Below are 12,282 nucleotides of genomic sequence, written 5' to 3'. Positions count from 1 at the left end.
CCAGCCTCTAGCTGCTACCCATTGGTTAGCACTGCTGGTACCATTTTTTAGAAGGATTTGTTGCACAAAGAGAGAGACTTATTAAAAACAGAAAAGAATGTGTTGTGCCTCTGTAGCCAGAATCACAGTTTAAAAATCTGTGTGCCGTATTTTCCTGCTCAAAAGATACAAAAGAGTTATAAAGCCATAGGAACCACCTAAGCTCAAGTATATGGCTGGTTTTCATCTCCAGTGATTCAAAGGAGGTATGTTTACTACTGCACCTGGCATAGCACACTTCCAGAAGAAACATTTTAAAAAGTCATGTTTTCGTTAGTATTTTTTTTCTTTTTAAACACTCCATTATTTATTGGTTCAAATTGGTTGTAGTTTGTTTCAGTATAACAGTCTAAAACAAAAATATTTTCATCTTATTTTGTGATTATTCTCTTTTGCTATAAATAACCACTGAGTTATCAGGCTCTTTAGAGTCCTCTTTTGTCGTTCCACCTCACTCTATACCTGGACTGACCAAAATACAAGAAGGATGGTTACTTTTTTTGAGCTAACAAGGTGTAATTGTTTTCTCTGTTCAAGGTGAAATTCACCCAGGAGAACCAGCAGTTTAGTGCATATTTGTGACCAGACCCTGAACTACTTGTACAACCATTTCTTCTATTACTTTCTATTTAAGTAATGTGAGTTCAGTTAGATATTTGTGATTTTGCCAGGAATGAAGGAGAGGAAATAAAGCAGCCCTTTAAAAACTCTCAAAGCCGCTGGAGGACAAGTCAGCTGATGAGTATGTTTATTGCTCTTAAATAATTTGGGAAGAAAAGAGGAACCATTTCAGTGTTGAGAAACCTGTTAGTGAATAGACCAGACACTAGGTAAATTGCTGTGTTTTCTTTTTAATTTTTTTCTGCTTTGTAGATGACTATCGCAGCAAGATTATTTTTTTTCTGTTACAATTATTTCTGAGATGAACAGAGACGTCCATTGTCAAAGCAGTGTCCCAGGGTGTCTGCTGCCTGCCTGCCAGAAGCCCAAATCCGTGATATTGCAGACATCCTGCCAAGTTTCAGCCAGTGATCCAGCCATTGCCCAATGCTGTTCATGAGCACTAATAAAACTGTCAGGTGTGACTCAGACCAGACCAACCAGAAGTGACTACTGGCTCTAGGGAAGGGCTGGGGAAACAGGGACACAGGAAGTATTCTGGACAATCTTTCTAATGGAGATGAAAAATAAATCATCTCAGACCATCCTATTTTGTTCCATGTTTATGGCTCACAGGTTAAGGGAGAAAAAGAAAATAGGATCTCAAGTTCAGAAAGATTGTGACACGAGCTGCACAACATGCCCTCAGCAATTTCATCGGGAAACCAGTAGAAGAAAGTTCTTCAAAACACATTACCATATGATTCCTGGATGGAAACTGTACTATTATTGCTTTGTTTTGAAAATATTGACTAAAACCCACTAGAATGGTGGAATATAGACTTCGAATTTGCAGAGCATCTGGCTGTGAAAAGTAGAAAAACCTTCACAGGACAGGTTGAAAGGGTTGTCAATTAACCATTGCCTGTGAAACTGGTGGGATGAAATAAAAAAGACAAGCTCGGCACTTCAGCAAGAAAATCAAATGAACAGCTACAAAGTAGAAAAAAGCAAGTTAGCTAGAGAGCTGTAGATGTTAAAAGTATAATTCTCTTGAGAATATGGCGTTCTATGAGAGGCAACTAATCCACACCTTCTGGCACTTGTGATACCTCAAACCAAAAATAAAGCCCAGTTTTGAACTACATCTTTCCAGATTCATGCGGATTTAGTCCAGAAAAGAAAAAAAAGAAAAAAGGTTGGAATATACAATCTAGGAAGAAAAGCTGAAAGATTTGGGTTTGTTTAGTCTAGAAAAGAGACTGAGGGAAGACATAAGTCTTCAAATATGCAAGATGCTGTAATAAATATGACAGTGATCAACTGTTCTTCAGGTTCAGCAAGGTTAGAAGAAGAGTTCCGCTTGCCGTGTGGTAAAAGAAGATTTGTTGGCTATTAGGACAAACTAACTAACAAAAACAGCTCACCAAGGCTGGTCATGGAATCCTCATCACTGGAGTCCATTATGGAAAAGTTAGACACATCACTGTCAAAAATAGTCTTGGCTCAGCCACAAAACAGAGAGATGAACTGGTTGCCTGAGCTCCCTCCCATTCCTACACTTCTATGATTTACTAGGGAATATGCAGTTTCTTGCTCAAGTCACTCTTTTTAGGGGTTTAGTAAGTCACATTGACTAATATATTGCATGCAAAAGCCTCTATCCCAATGCCAAGTATTTCAAACTCTATTTAAAACTTGACCACTGTAAAAACTGTTATGTTCTAGCAGGAAAATACAGGAAGTAGTACTCTGCAATATTATCGTACCAAGGGAGAAGCCAAGTAATTTCAAAAGACCTTTCAAAATCTCATGTGTGACAACAAGGCAAGGTCAGAAAAGGCCAATGACATTTGTCTCAGAAGGTAAGAAAACCCCAACACAGTTGGGGTTGTCACAGTCTGACAAAAGCCAACACACAGCAGTGGCTGAAGGCTACATGGAAATTGATTCAACACACTGCTACAGCAGGAACTCTCTGGTGTCCAGGACATCTTGAGAATAAAAGCTAACATCTAACTAACTGACACATTTCAGGAGCTTTCATCCTAAAGGTACCTGGGGATAACCCTGGTGAATTTATTAAGCATGTCAGGCACTTAATAAGGAATCCCTGAATATTTAGAGCATTGCATTAGAAAAGGTAATACTATTTTCTGCATCAAACTAGAATCAGCCTTTTGTAGAAAAGCACAGGAAGAACTTGCAGATTTTAAGACCCAGCAATGAGTCCATTACAGACCCACTGACAAAGGCATTGCTTCATACCATGTGTGACACATCTACTACAAAGAACCAAATTCCTGTCTCAGACCTTACACATCACTGAGTAAACCCAGAAAAAGAAAAGGAACTCTTCTCCTTTGCCAAGAATGAGAAGAAATGTTAAAGACAGCCATACTAGTGACACTGGCAGAAAATACTCTTTGAAGAAGTGTGGTGACTCCACTCCACTCTAACAACTAATGAAAACATTAGCAAAGGCCAGTAAAGGCACAATAGCATACTATTAAATTCTAGGTCAAAAATCAATTAAAGCTAAAATCTTCAACACTTGAGAGATGTTATCAGCTCCACAAAAGATCCACTGAAATATCCATGATTATCTGGTGAGGCATAATTCATAAAAGAACCTCAAAATCTTGCAAACTTCAGGGGCATCCAGGCGATTGGTGTATGCTGTCTTGGTCAGAAAGAGTCTCCTGAATTATTTGCCTTCAAAAGCATTTCACAAAAGTGTCTGCTGACAGCATGGAAGAATGCAAGCTACCTGCAAGGATAATTCATGAAAACAATAGCCAAGGGCCTGAGGGAGCCCAGTTTTCTTGCTAAAATGTTTCAGACAAGCTTCTGCAAAACATCTTTCAGTTTTAGAACATTTCTACCATACAGATTCTGTTTTTCAGAGATCCCATTCCTGCATTCCTTGCAAACCCAAAAACACCCGCTGACATCATTGGGCAATGCACTGGCATCAGGAATACAGGACCAAGCCAACAGAGGTTGTGGGTAGCCAAAACTGTGCTGGAAACAGTTCATCCTGGTTTGGTCAAACCAACTTTTGAAACCACAGCTGGTTCAAAAATAGTAACCTTCCTGGGGTCCTAGCAGACCCCGTTCCCTGACATGCTCAACGCAGATGACAGCTCTTCTGACCTCCTCAACCCTCACAAGGTTGGACCCAGAAATCCCTTTTCCTACACTTAGGGAAGCAGCTATTCCTGTTTCCTGGCCCAGCCCCATTCCCTTACTCCCTGGCCCCACTCCCGGAACCAATTCATATGCAGTGGGCTACGCATCCTGCTGGTGAAGAAGGACTAGGAGGGACTGTCTCAAAAAGATTTAAAATCTTATTAATGAATACAATATGAACTTCAAAGTCCTGCTGGGGAGCACTATTTGTGTAATGGCAAGAAAGAAAAACAAATGTATCTTGAATCCTGACACTATTAAAGGCAGTGGAGAGAAACACCCAGGGAACCAAGATTTCAATCAACAATTGATTTGAGACTTATTCTTGTAGTGGATGGAAAGAATCTGCCTGAGAGAAGCATAGAAAAGGAAACTCTGGATGGAAAGAAAACAGAGATCACAAAGGCAAAGTGCAAGGGTTGAAAAAAAGCCAGAGTGAATTACAACAAAAGCAGCTAAAACAAACTAACAAAACCATGTTAGTTAAAATGGAAAAAATAGCTTTGTTGGTATTAGCTTAATAGGCTTCCTGTAAAGAGTCAATGGGCCCTTAATTTTCTGTTATTAGTGCTGTGCTTAAAGAACCTTAATCATCTTTTTACAACCCAGACATAGGACCACCATATAACCCCAGGCATATAAAGAACAGGGACACTGCAGATTCAGGACTAACTCTGCTCTCAAACTGGCAAACTAGTTTTGGCTACTAGCTTGCAGGGGAGGGAGCAAATCCAACCCTTGGCATGAAAATGTCTTATTCAGGTAATCAGGGTCAGCTGTTCCCATGCAGCTGTCAAAATCTTTGGGAGGTTAACAACCTCTCTCGTCCTGAGCATGTTATGATCAGCTACATTTCTGAAAAAAAAACAATTCTTAGATTTAACAGGTCTCATCCAGCTAATTACTGCTGAAGGTTGTTGACGTGTGACCTGTGATGAAACCTGAGGAAAACACAGAAGCTCAAACACAAAACTCTGTTGAGAAAATCCCTTTAATGTAGGGGGATCACTCTAAAGCAAAAGTCCTTCTCCTTTTGTGTATTAGAAAATAGTTGGGAGATCAGTATTATATTGTAAACTTGGTTTCTCCCTACCCTGCACAGCACTGCACCAGTCTTTCAACTGTAGCACACTCCTGCCCAGTGAAGCAGGAAGATAGAAACATGATTATTATTTTCTTTACTTTTCAGGCAATGATGGTATACAGGGAGAAAGGAGAAGAAGACAGACCTTTAAATGACTAAGACCTTTAAATAGATCAGTTACAGTTCTGAGCATTTTTTCTGCAAAACCGCCACCGAAATACAAGGACCAATTCTTGGTAATACAAGTTGTTTTCCCAGACAGCGTATCAGTGGTACAAACTCTGTCAGATTTCCTGCCAGTCTCCTCAGATTTTGGATGATGTTCAGAGATTGAACCCTCTGGATTACAAATATTCATAGGAAGAATCCCATTTTGCAGTTTTCCTCCTATTTGCCTTCTCTGCAATCAAATGTCTTCTGCTACTTTGTCTCGTCTCTACCTCCAGCAGAACATTCGTCTTCCTGCTTCAGTAGAACCAGTGTTCAGAGGTTCCAAGGAAAGTTAAGAGCTCTAAAACCTCTCAAAATTTCTCCATTGTACTGTTTGACAGACAAGGAAAACAACTTTTGACGCTACGGGTGTTTTTCATTATGATGGGTAGAAAAGACCTGAAACTATATTTCCCAACAGGCATGACAAATTGATTTTGATGGTGCAGAAGACTGCCATTAGCTGGCCATGACATTATTGTACTCATGTCATAATAATCATTACTACAAGTGGATCAAAAATAAATCACCTGAAAACTAACTAAATAAAAAACCTTCACACTTCAAAAGCCAAATCAAAATCAGCAGAAGTAATACCATATTCCAGCAGCCTTGCTTTCTATGAATACATTTTATGCTTAATATTCTATTTCCAGATTTATTTTTTATTTTAGTTGCTATATTCACTTGCAACTGAAGAATGGGAAATAATCCTTCAAGCCTTCTTAAAGTCTAAAACCAATGGTGCAGCTTTGCTTTTAACCTTATATTTGGCTTTGGAGGAAAAAAAAATCAAAATACCACAGTGTTTTCTTCAATCTTTTCATTAATTTCACAGAATTTCTAAAAACATGCAAGCCACATACCAAAACTTTAAACAACAAAGTTCCATCTTGGGATCTGGAAGAGGCTGCAATTAATATTCACTGCAATTAGAATTCTTCATTGTGCAGTGGAATCTGTGTTCAGTGGCTCAGCTAAAAAGCATTTTTTACATAGACTCAGGACTCAGGCAAAATTTTCATGAAGTACTTGATACTCAGAGGAAAATGTTTTTTGAATTAAGCAATAGATATAAAATTTCACAACCTTCTTTGACAGCAGATGAAGTTCACCTTGTACATCTTTGACCAAATCTGAAGTAAATGGGTTGATACCAATGGAATGACACTGATGTCAAAACACTTGGGGCAGTCCTACCTCTTTTGAAATTAGCTGCAAAACTCCCAGTGACTTCAGATCCATCCCATACATGCAGCTCACAGGCACAGTGCTGCTCTTGGTTGGCCTACTAACCTTTGTGCCTTTACACATGCTGCGCTTCCCCTTCCAGTCTCTGAGGAAAACCCTCTGTCTGTTGAAGGTTCCTGGCCTAAGGTATCTTTCTCTTTGTTTACTGTCTGGCTGCATAGATGTCTGGCACAGATTTCAAAGAACGGTAGCTCAAAAATATGCTCTGTGCATATGTGCATAAAGCCTGTAGTGGATTGCATCACACATCCTGCACCTGAAACTAAAAACCTTTACCTGGTTCTCTCTGCTATTTGTGGTTTACGAAGCAGGTAATAAAATGCAGCTGTATCAGTAACACACCTCAGTAGTTTAACATCATTGATTAAAGTGGATTTATTACAGAATTACCTCAAGTAAATGAGTTCATTATATTTTTCTTTATGTGTGCAAGAAAAAAATCCAGAATACTCTGAGTTCAGCACTGTTCACCTAATCCAGTTTCAATCTGTGCCAACATTCACAGTACATACAAGAAATTCTATACTGTACAGTTACTGAATTACATTTCTTACAGTTTTGCAAAGCTTGGCACAGTCAAATGCTTCAAATAAATTCAAAAGCACATTAAAAAAGTACCAACTTAGTATCAACAAAACAAGACCCTCAGATCAATAAGAAAACTGTTCTCTGAGCTTACAAGGAGGTTGCTTAATGTGGATTGCACTGAACTTGCTGAAGTCAAGAATTTAAGCAATATTTATTTTACATAACCTAGTGATACAGAAACAGAATTAAACTGCCCAAATGAATGAAGGCAGCAATGGGGAAACAGCAAGTTAGATTCTAGCCCACTCTTTATATATCCTTTTTAATATATGGCATAAATATATAATTTTATATCTATGTCCAGCTTCAGCAAAACATTGTAACCACTCCTGCCACTACTGTCCTGAATTCAGCTGGAATAGAGTTAATTTTCTTCCTGGTAGCTGGTGCAGTGATGTTTAGGTTCAGTATGAGAATTATGCTGATAACACAGATGGTTTGGCTGTTGCTGATCAGTGTCCATCTGAAGTCAAGGACTTCTCAGTTTCCCATGCTCTGCCAGTGAGGAGGTGCACAAGAAGCTGGGAAGGGCATGGCCAGGACAGAGGAAGCAAACTGGTCAAACTGGTCAAAGGGATATTCCAAAGCATAGAAGGCTGTGCCCAGTATATAAACCAGGAGAGCTGGCCAGGAAGGGCTGGGCACTGATCAGTGGGTGGTGAGCAACTGTACTGTGCATCACTTGTTTCTTTTGGATTTTGTTCCCCTCCTTCTCATTTTCATCATCATCATCATCATTATCATCATTATTATTATTATTAAATAATTTTACTCCTTTTTTTCAGTTATTAAAGCGTTCTTTCCAATTTCTCCATCCCACCAGAGTAAGGGAATAATTAACGAGGGGGAAGGTTATGAGGGGAAAGTCAGGTCCATGATACTTAGTTGCCAGCTGGGATCAAACCACAAAACAACCCCAACAGCCACAACAACCACAAATTTATTTTTCATTAAATATGAAAAAAACCCTTTTCATATTTAATTGTTGATTTTTTTTTTTTTACTGCAGTCTACTATTGCTTACCTACCAGCCTTTCTAAAAAGGCTGATGCAGCCGTGGCACAACAGCAGTACTGGAGTCACAGCAAATCCTAAATTGTGATAGACTGTTGGTACAGGTGTCTCTTCTCAGACCTTGAACTTCTCACACATCATGGATCTTGTCAATTTAGACACAGGGAGAGGCAAGTTCTAGCCTTTTTATTCCAGGAAAAACAGGACAAACAGAGAAAGTACATGGTCCTGGAAGAATTAATCAACTCCTCCTTTACTCTGGACAGTATGTGCTGGCCCAACAGGAAAAATCTGACCAACAAGACTGAAATCTGGCTTTTACCCACTCCTAGTGAAAGCAAAACTATTATGCAGTCTAAATAGATGAATAAATTTCTTTCAAGTCAATTAACATCTTTGAGTTTAAAGCATTACCACATCATAGGTTGTTATTACTGTTACTCAAAGAAAGACAAAAATCTGGTAACTCTTGCAGAATAGCTGGGCTTGGGAGAGCCCTCTAGAGATCATCTAGTCCCTCCCTGCTGCTAAAGGACCTATGGCAGGTCCAGGCAAATTTTCCATATCTCCAGAGAAGGAGACTCCACAACTGCTCTGGGCGGCCTATTTCAGTGGTCTGCCACCAACACAGCAAAGAAGCTTTCTTCATATTCAGATGGAACTCCCCTGGTTTCGGTTTTTGCCAATTGTCTCTTGTCCTGTCACTGGGCATCAGTGAAAAGTCTGGCCCCATCCTTTTGGCATCCACACTTAGATATTTGTAGACACTCACATCCCCTCATCTCTGTCAAGGCTGAACAGGCCCAGCTCCCTCAGCCTTTCCTCACAGAGATGCTCCAGAGTCCCATCACCATATTATTGCCCTCTACTGGACCCGTGCCAGTAGCTCCCTGTATTTCGTGACCAGAGGAGCCCAAAACTGGGCACAGCACTCCAGATGTGCCTCACCAGGACCGAGCAGAGGGACAGGATCACCTCCCTTGGCCTGCTTGCAATGCTCTCCCTAATGCAACCCAGAATCCCATTGGCCTTCTTGGCCCCCAGGTACTGCTGGCTCATGGATCTTGTCCACCAGGACCCCAAGGTCCTTCTCAGAGCTGCTTCCCAGCAGGTCAGCCCCCAGCCTGTGCTGGTACAGTGGGTTAGTCCTCTCCAGTGGCAGACTCTGCACTTGCCTTTGCTGAATTTCATCAGATTCCTCTCCACACAACTCTCCAGCCTGCCCAGGTTCTGCTGGATGGCAGCACAGCTCTCTGGGGTACCAGGCACTCCCCCCAGTTTTGCAGTAGTAGCAAACTTGCTGAGGCTGTACTCTGTCCCTTCATCCAGGGCACTGATGAATAAAATGAACGAGACAGGACCCAGTGCCAGTCCCTGGGTAACACCACAGGCTACAGGCCTCCAGCTGGACTCTGTGCTGCTGATCACAAAACTCTCAGCTCTGACATGCAGTCAGTTCCCAGTCTACCCAACTGCCCACTCATTCAACCCACTCTTCCTGATCTTGCACATGAGGATGTCAGGCAAAACAGTGTTAAAAGCTTTGCTGAAGTCAAGGAAGGCAATATCCACCACTTTTGTCTCATCTACCCAGCCAGTTATTCCATCCCAGAAGCCAATCAAATTGGTCAAGCATGATTTCCCCCGGTGAATCCATGCTGACTACACCTGACAACTTTCTTCACTCCCACAAGCTTAGAGATGACATCTAGAATGGGATGTTCCATCCCCTCTCCAGAGATGGAGGTGAGGCTGACTGGCCTTTTTTAGTTTCCTGGATCCTCTTTCTTGCCATTTTTGAAGACTGGAGTGACACTGGCTTTCTTCCAGTCCTCACATGTTTCTCCTGTGCTCCATGACCTTGGAGAGTGGCCTGATCTCAGGCATCTCTTCTGTTCTCCATCACCATGGAGAGTGCCTTAGCAATAACATCTGGCAGCACATCTGGCACCCCTCAGCACTGGTGGGTGCATCCCATTGGGGTCCCTGGATTTGCAGGTGTCACTTTGCCTAAATGATCTCTAACCTGATCCTGCTCAACCAAGGGAAAGCTTTCCTTGCTCCAGACTTTTTCTCTTGCCTCCATGGTCTGAGATTCCCAAGAGCTGGCCTCAGCAGCAAAGTCTGAAGAAAACAAGACATTCAGTAACTCCACATACTCTGTATCCTTCATCAGCACAGCACCCACCCCATTCAGCAGCAGGCCTACATTTTCCCTAGTGTTCCTTTTGCTACTGATGTACTTGAAGAACTCCTTCTTTTTGTCCTTGACATCCCTTGCCAGATTTTATTCCAAATGGACCTTTCCATAATCCCTACTACACATCCGAAGTTGGACAGAAACACAGCACATGTTTGTGAGTGGACAAGCATGGATTTCCACAGGTAAAAGGGTTAAGGATGTTCAGTTTCCCATATTTCTTGATCAGCTGATCCTAGAGAAGAGCTCTAAAGCCTGCAGTCCAATTCTGGCTTCAAAACATTGCCAGTTTGCCCTCGCTGCTTGGCAAGAAACAGCAAAATTGTGTTAACAGTTTCTTTCAAGAATACATGTTAGTAAGTGCCAAATGACAGTTGTAATGACCCTGATGCATTTCTCTCCTTAGGGCTTTTTTGTTTAGAAGCTGGTTGCCGCCCACGAAGAGAAAGATCATTCTTTGTCATGAACTCTCCCATCACCCTGAGCTTTCTCCACTGCCACCAGCACTATACCTAGTAAAGAGAGTAAAGTAAGAAACCACCTCCTATTTAACAAAGAGCTACTCCCACCTGGGATTATAAACACCAGAGTATGCATTAAAGGCCTGCTAAAATTCAAGGAGTCTTTCCATCAATTTTAACAGGCTCTTGGTCAGGTCTTGAGAGTCTATTTTTATGAAATCACTCATTTCTTCCCTTGTTTATGTAAAGAACCTTTTTTAAAATCCATGTAGAAAGACTCTACTTGGACCTGTATCAGAGCAATGGTTTAATCATAAGTTAAATTAAGAAGTGTCACTGTCTGCAGCCAAAAGAAGGAAGCTAAGTCTGACACGGCACCTGTGCACTGCTTCTCTGGCTCAGCACTGACCTTGGTTGACAGGAACATGTGCCTGAAAAATGCACCCAAGGGGAAACTCATCACAACATGAACAATCACAGTAGAATGATAAACACCCACACTGCACAAGAAAGCTGCCAAACCCTCACAGCAGCCAGGACTCCAAGTGCATCTGGAAGGAGGTGTACCAAAAGAATATGTGTGTATGCACACATATGTGTTTGCACACAATCTCTTGCCCCACTTTGTGCCTAGAGCACCATGTTTCATTATGTAATAAAATGCAGGCATAAAAATACCTTTCTGCTCCCTTATGACAGACACAACTAAAATTATTGGGTTCCCCACATGCAATCACAACAGAAGGTTATGATGTCTTGCAGTGATTTAATCATACTGATCCATTCACATACATTTTTCTCCTTAACAAGATAACTGATGTATTTAGCTTTGAGCAGCTTAGCTTTCCTTTTAATAATTTATGATTACATGCTCCCACAAGATCATCAAAGCTGTGAGAAAGCCATAAAAACACATTCAGTAAGAAATTAGTCTGTGTTTCCTCTTAACTAATGGAAGAAACAATGGTTTTAAATGTTGCATGGATGATTTTCTTGCACATGTGGTCTTACGCAAGATCCCTGCTGTAAAAGCCTAAGGTTGGCAGGCACCAAGGATGAACTGAAGAGCCAGAAGAGTCTTTATGGGCTCAAATCTGTTCACCCATACAGGTAATTCACAAGCAGAACTCAATGCATTCATGCAAAGATTACCAAAACCGTGAAAGATCAGGTGCATTCAGTGTTCACATGGTCAGAATAAGCCTTTCTGAAAGTGAAATGCAGAAATGGCCTGCTGTGCCAATGAAGACTGAAAACAATTCTAGCTTTCTTCTATCCTCTTTCATCTAAAATATTTGCTGTCTCCTGCCACATGCAGCTATCCACAGACCAAGAGTAATGAGGGCAATAAAAGAAGTTGAAGGTGCTTAGTTCTTCAGCATGAGAAGTATATTTGCAGCAACACAAGCAAGAAATCCCTTTTTTCTGACCTGTATGTCAATCACAGGAGATCTGTATCACTCTTGTAAGAAGGAGACTTGGAAAAGAGTTGGACCTCTGGTGAAATGTATGGATATTCAGGGCTTAAGCATAGGTGTAATTGCAATCTGCTTGTAAGAATGTCTGATAAACTTCAATTTGGAATGCCAAATCTGACACCTTTTAGGTAGCTTTCACATTGCAAATGCCAGCTCTGCTTAAGA

This window comes from Melospiza melodia, chromosome 6, assembly GCF_035770615.1.
Source record: "Melospiza melodia melodia isolate bMelMel2 chromosome 6, bMelMel2.pri, whole genome shotgun sequence".
NCBI classification, from domain to species: domain Eukaryota; kingdom Metazoa; phylum Chordata; class Aves; order Passeriformes; family Passerellidae; genus Melospiza; species Melospiza melodia.
Note: the sequence above shows the minus strand (reverse complement) of the source record.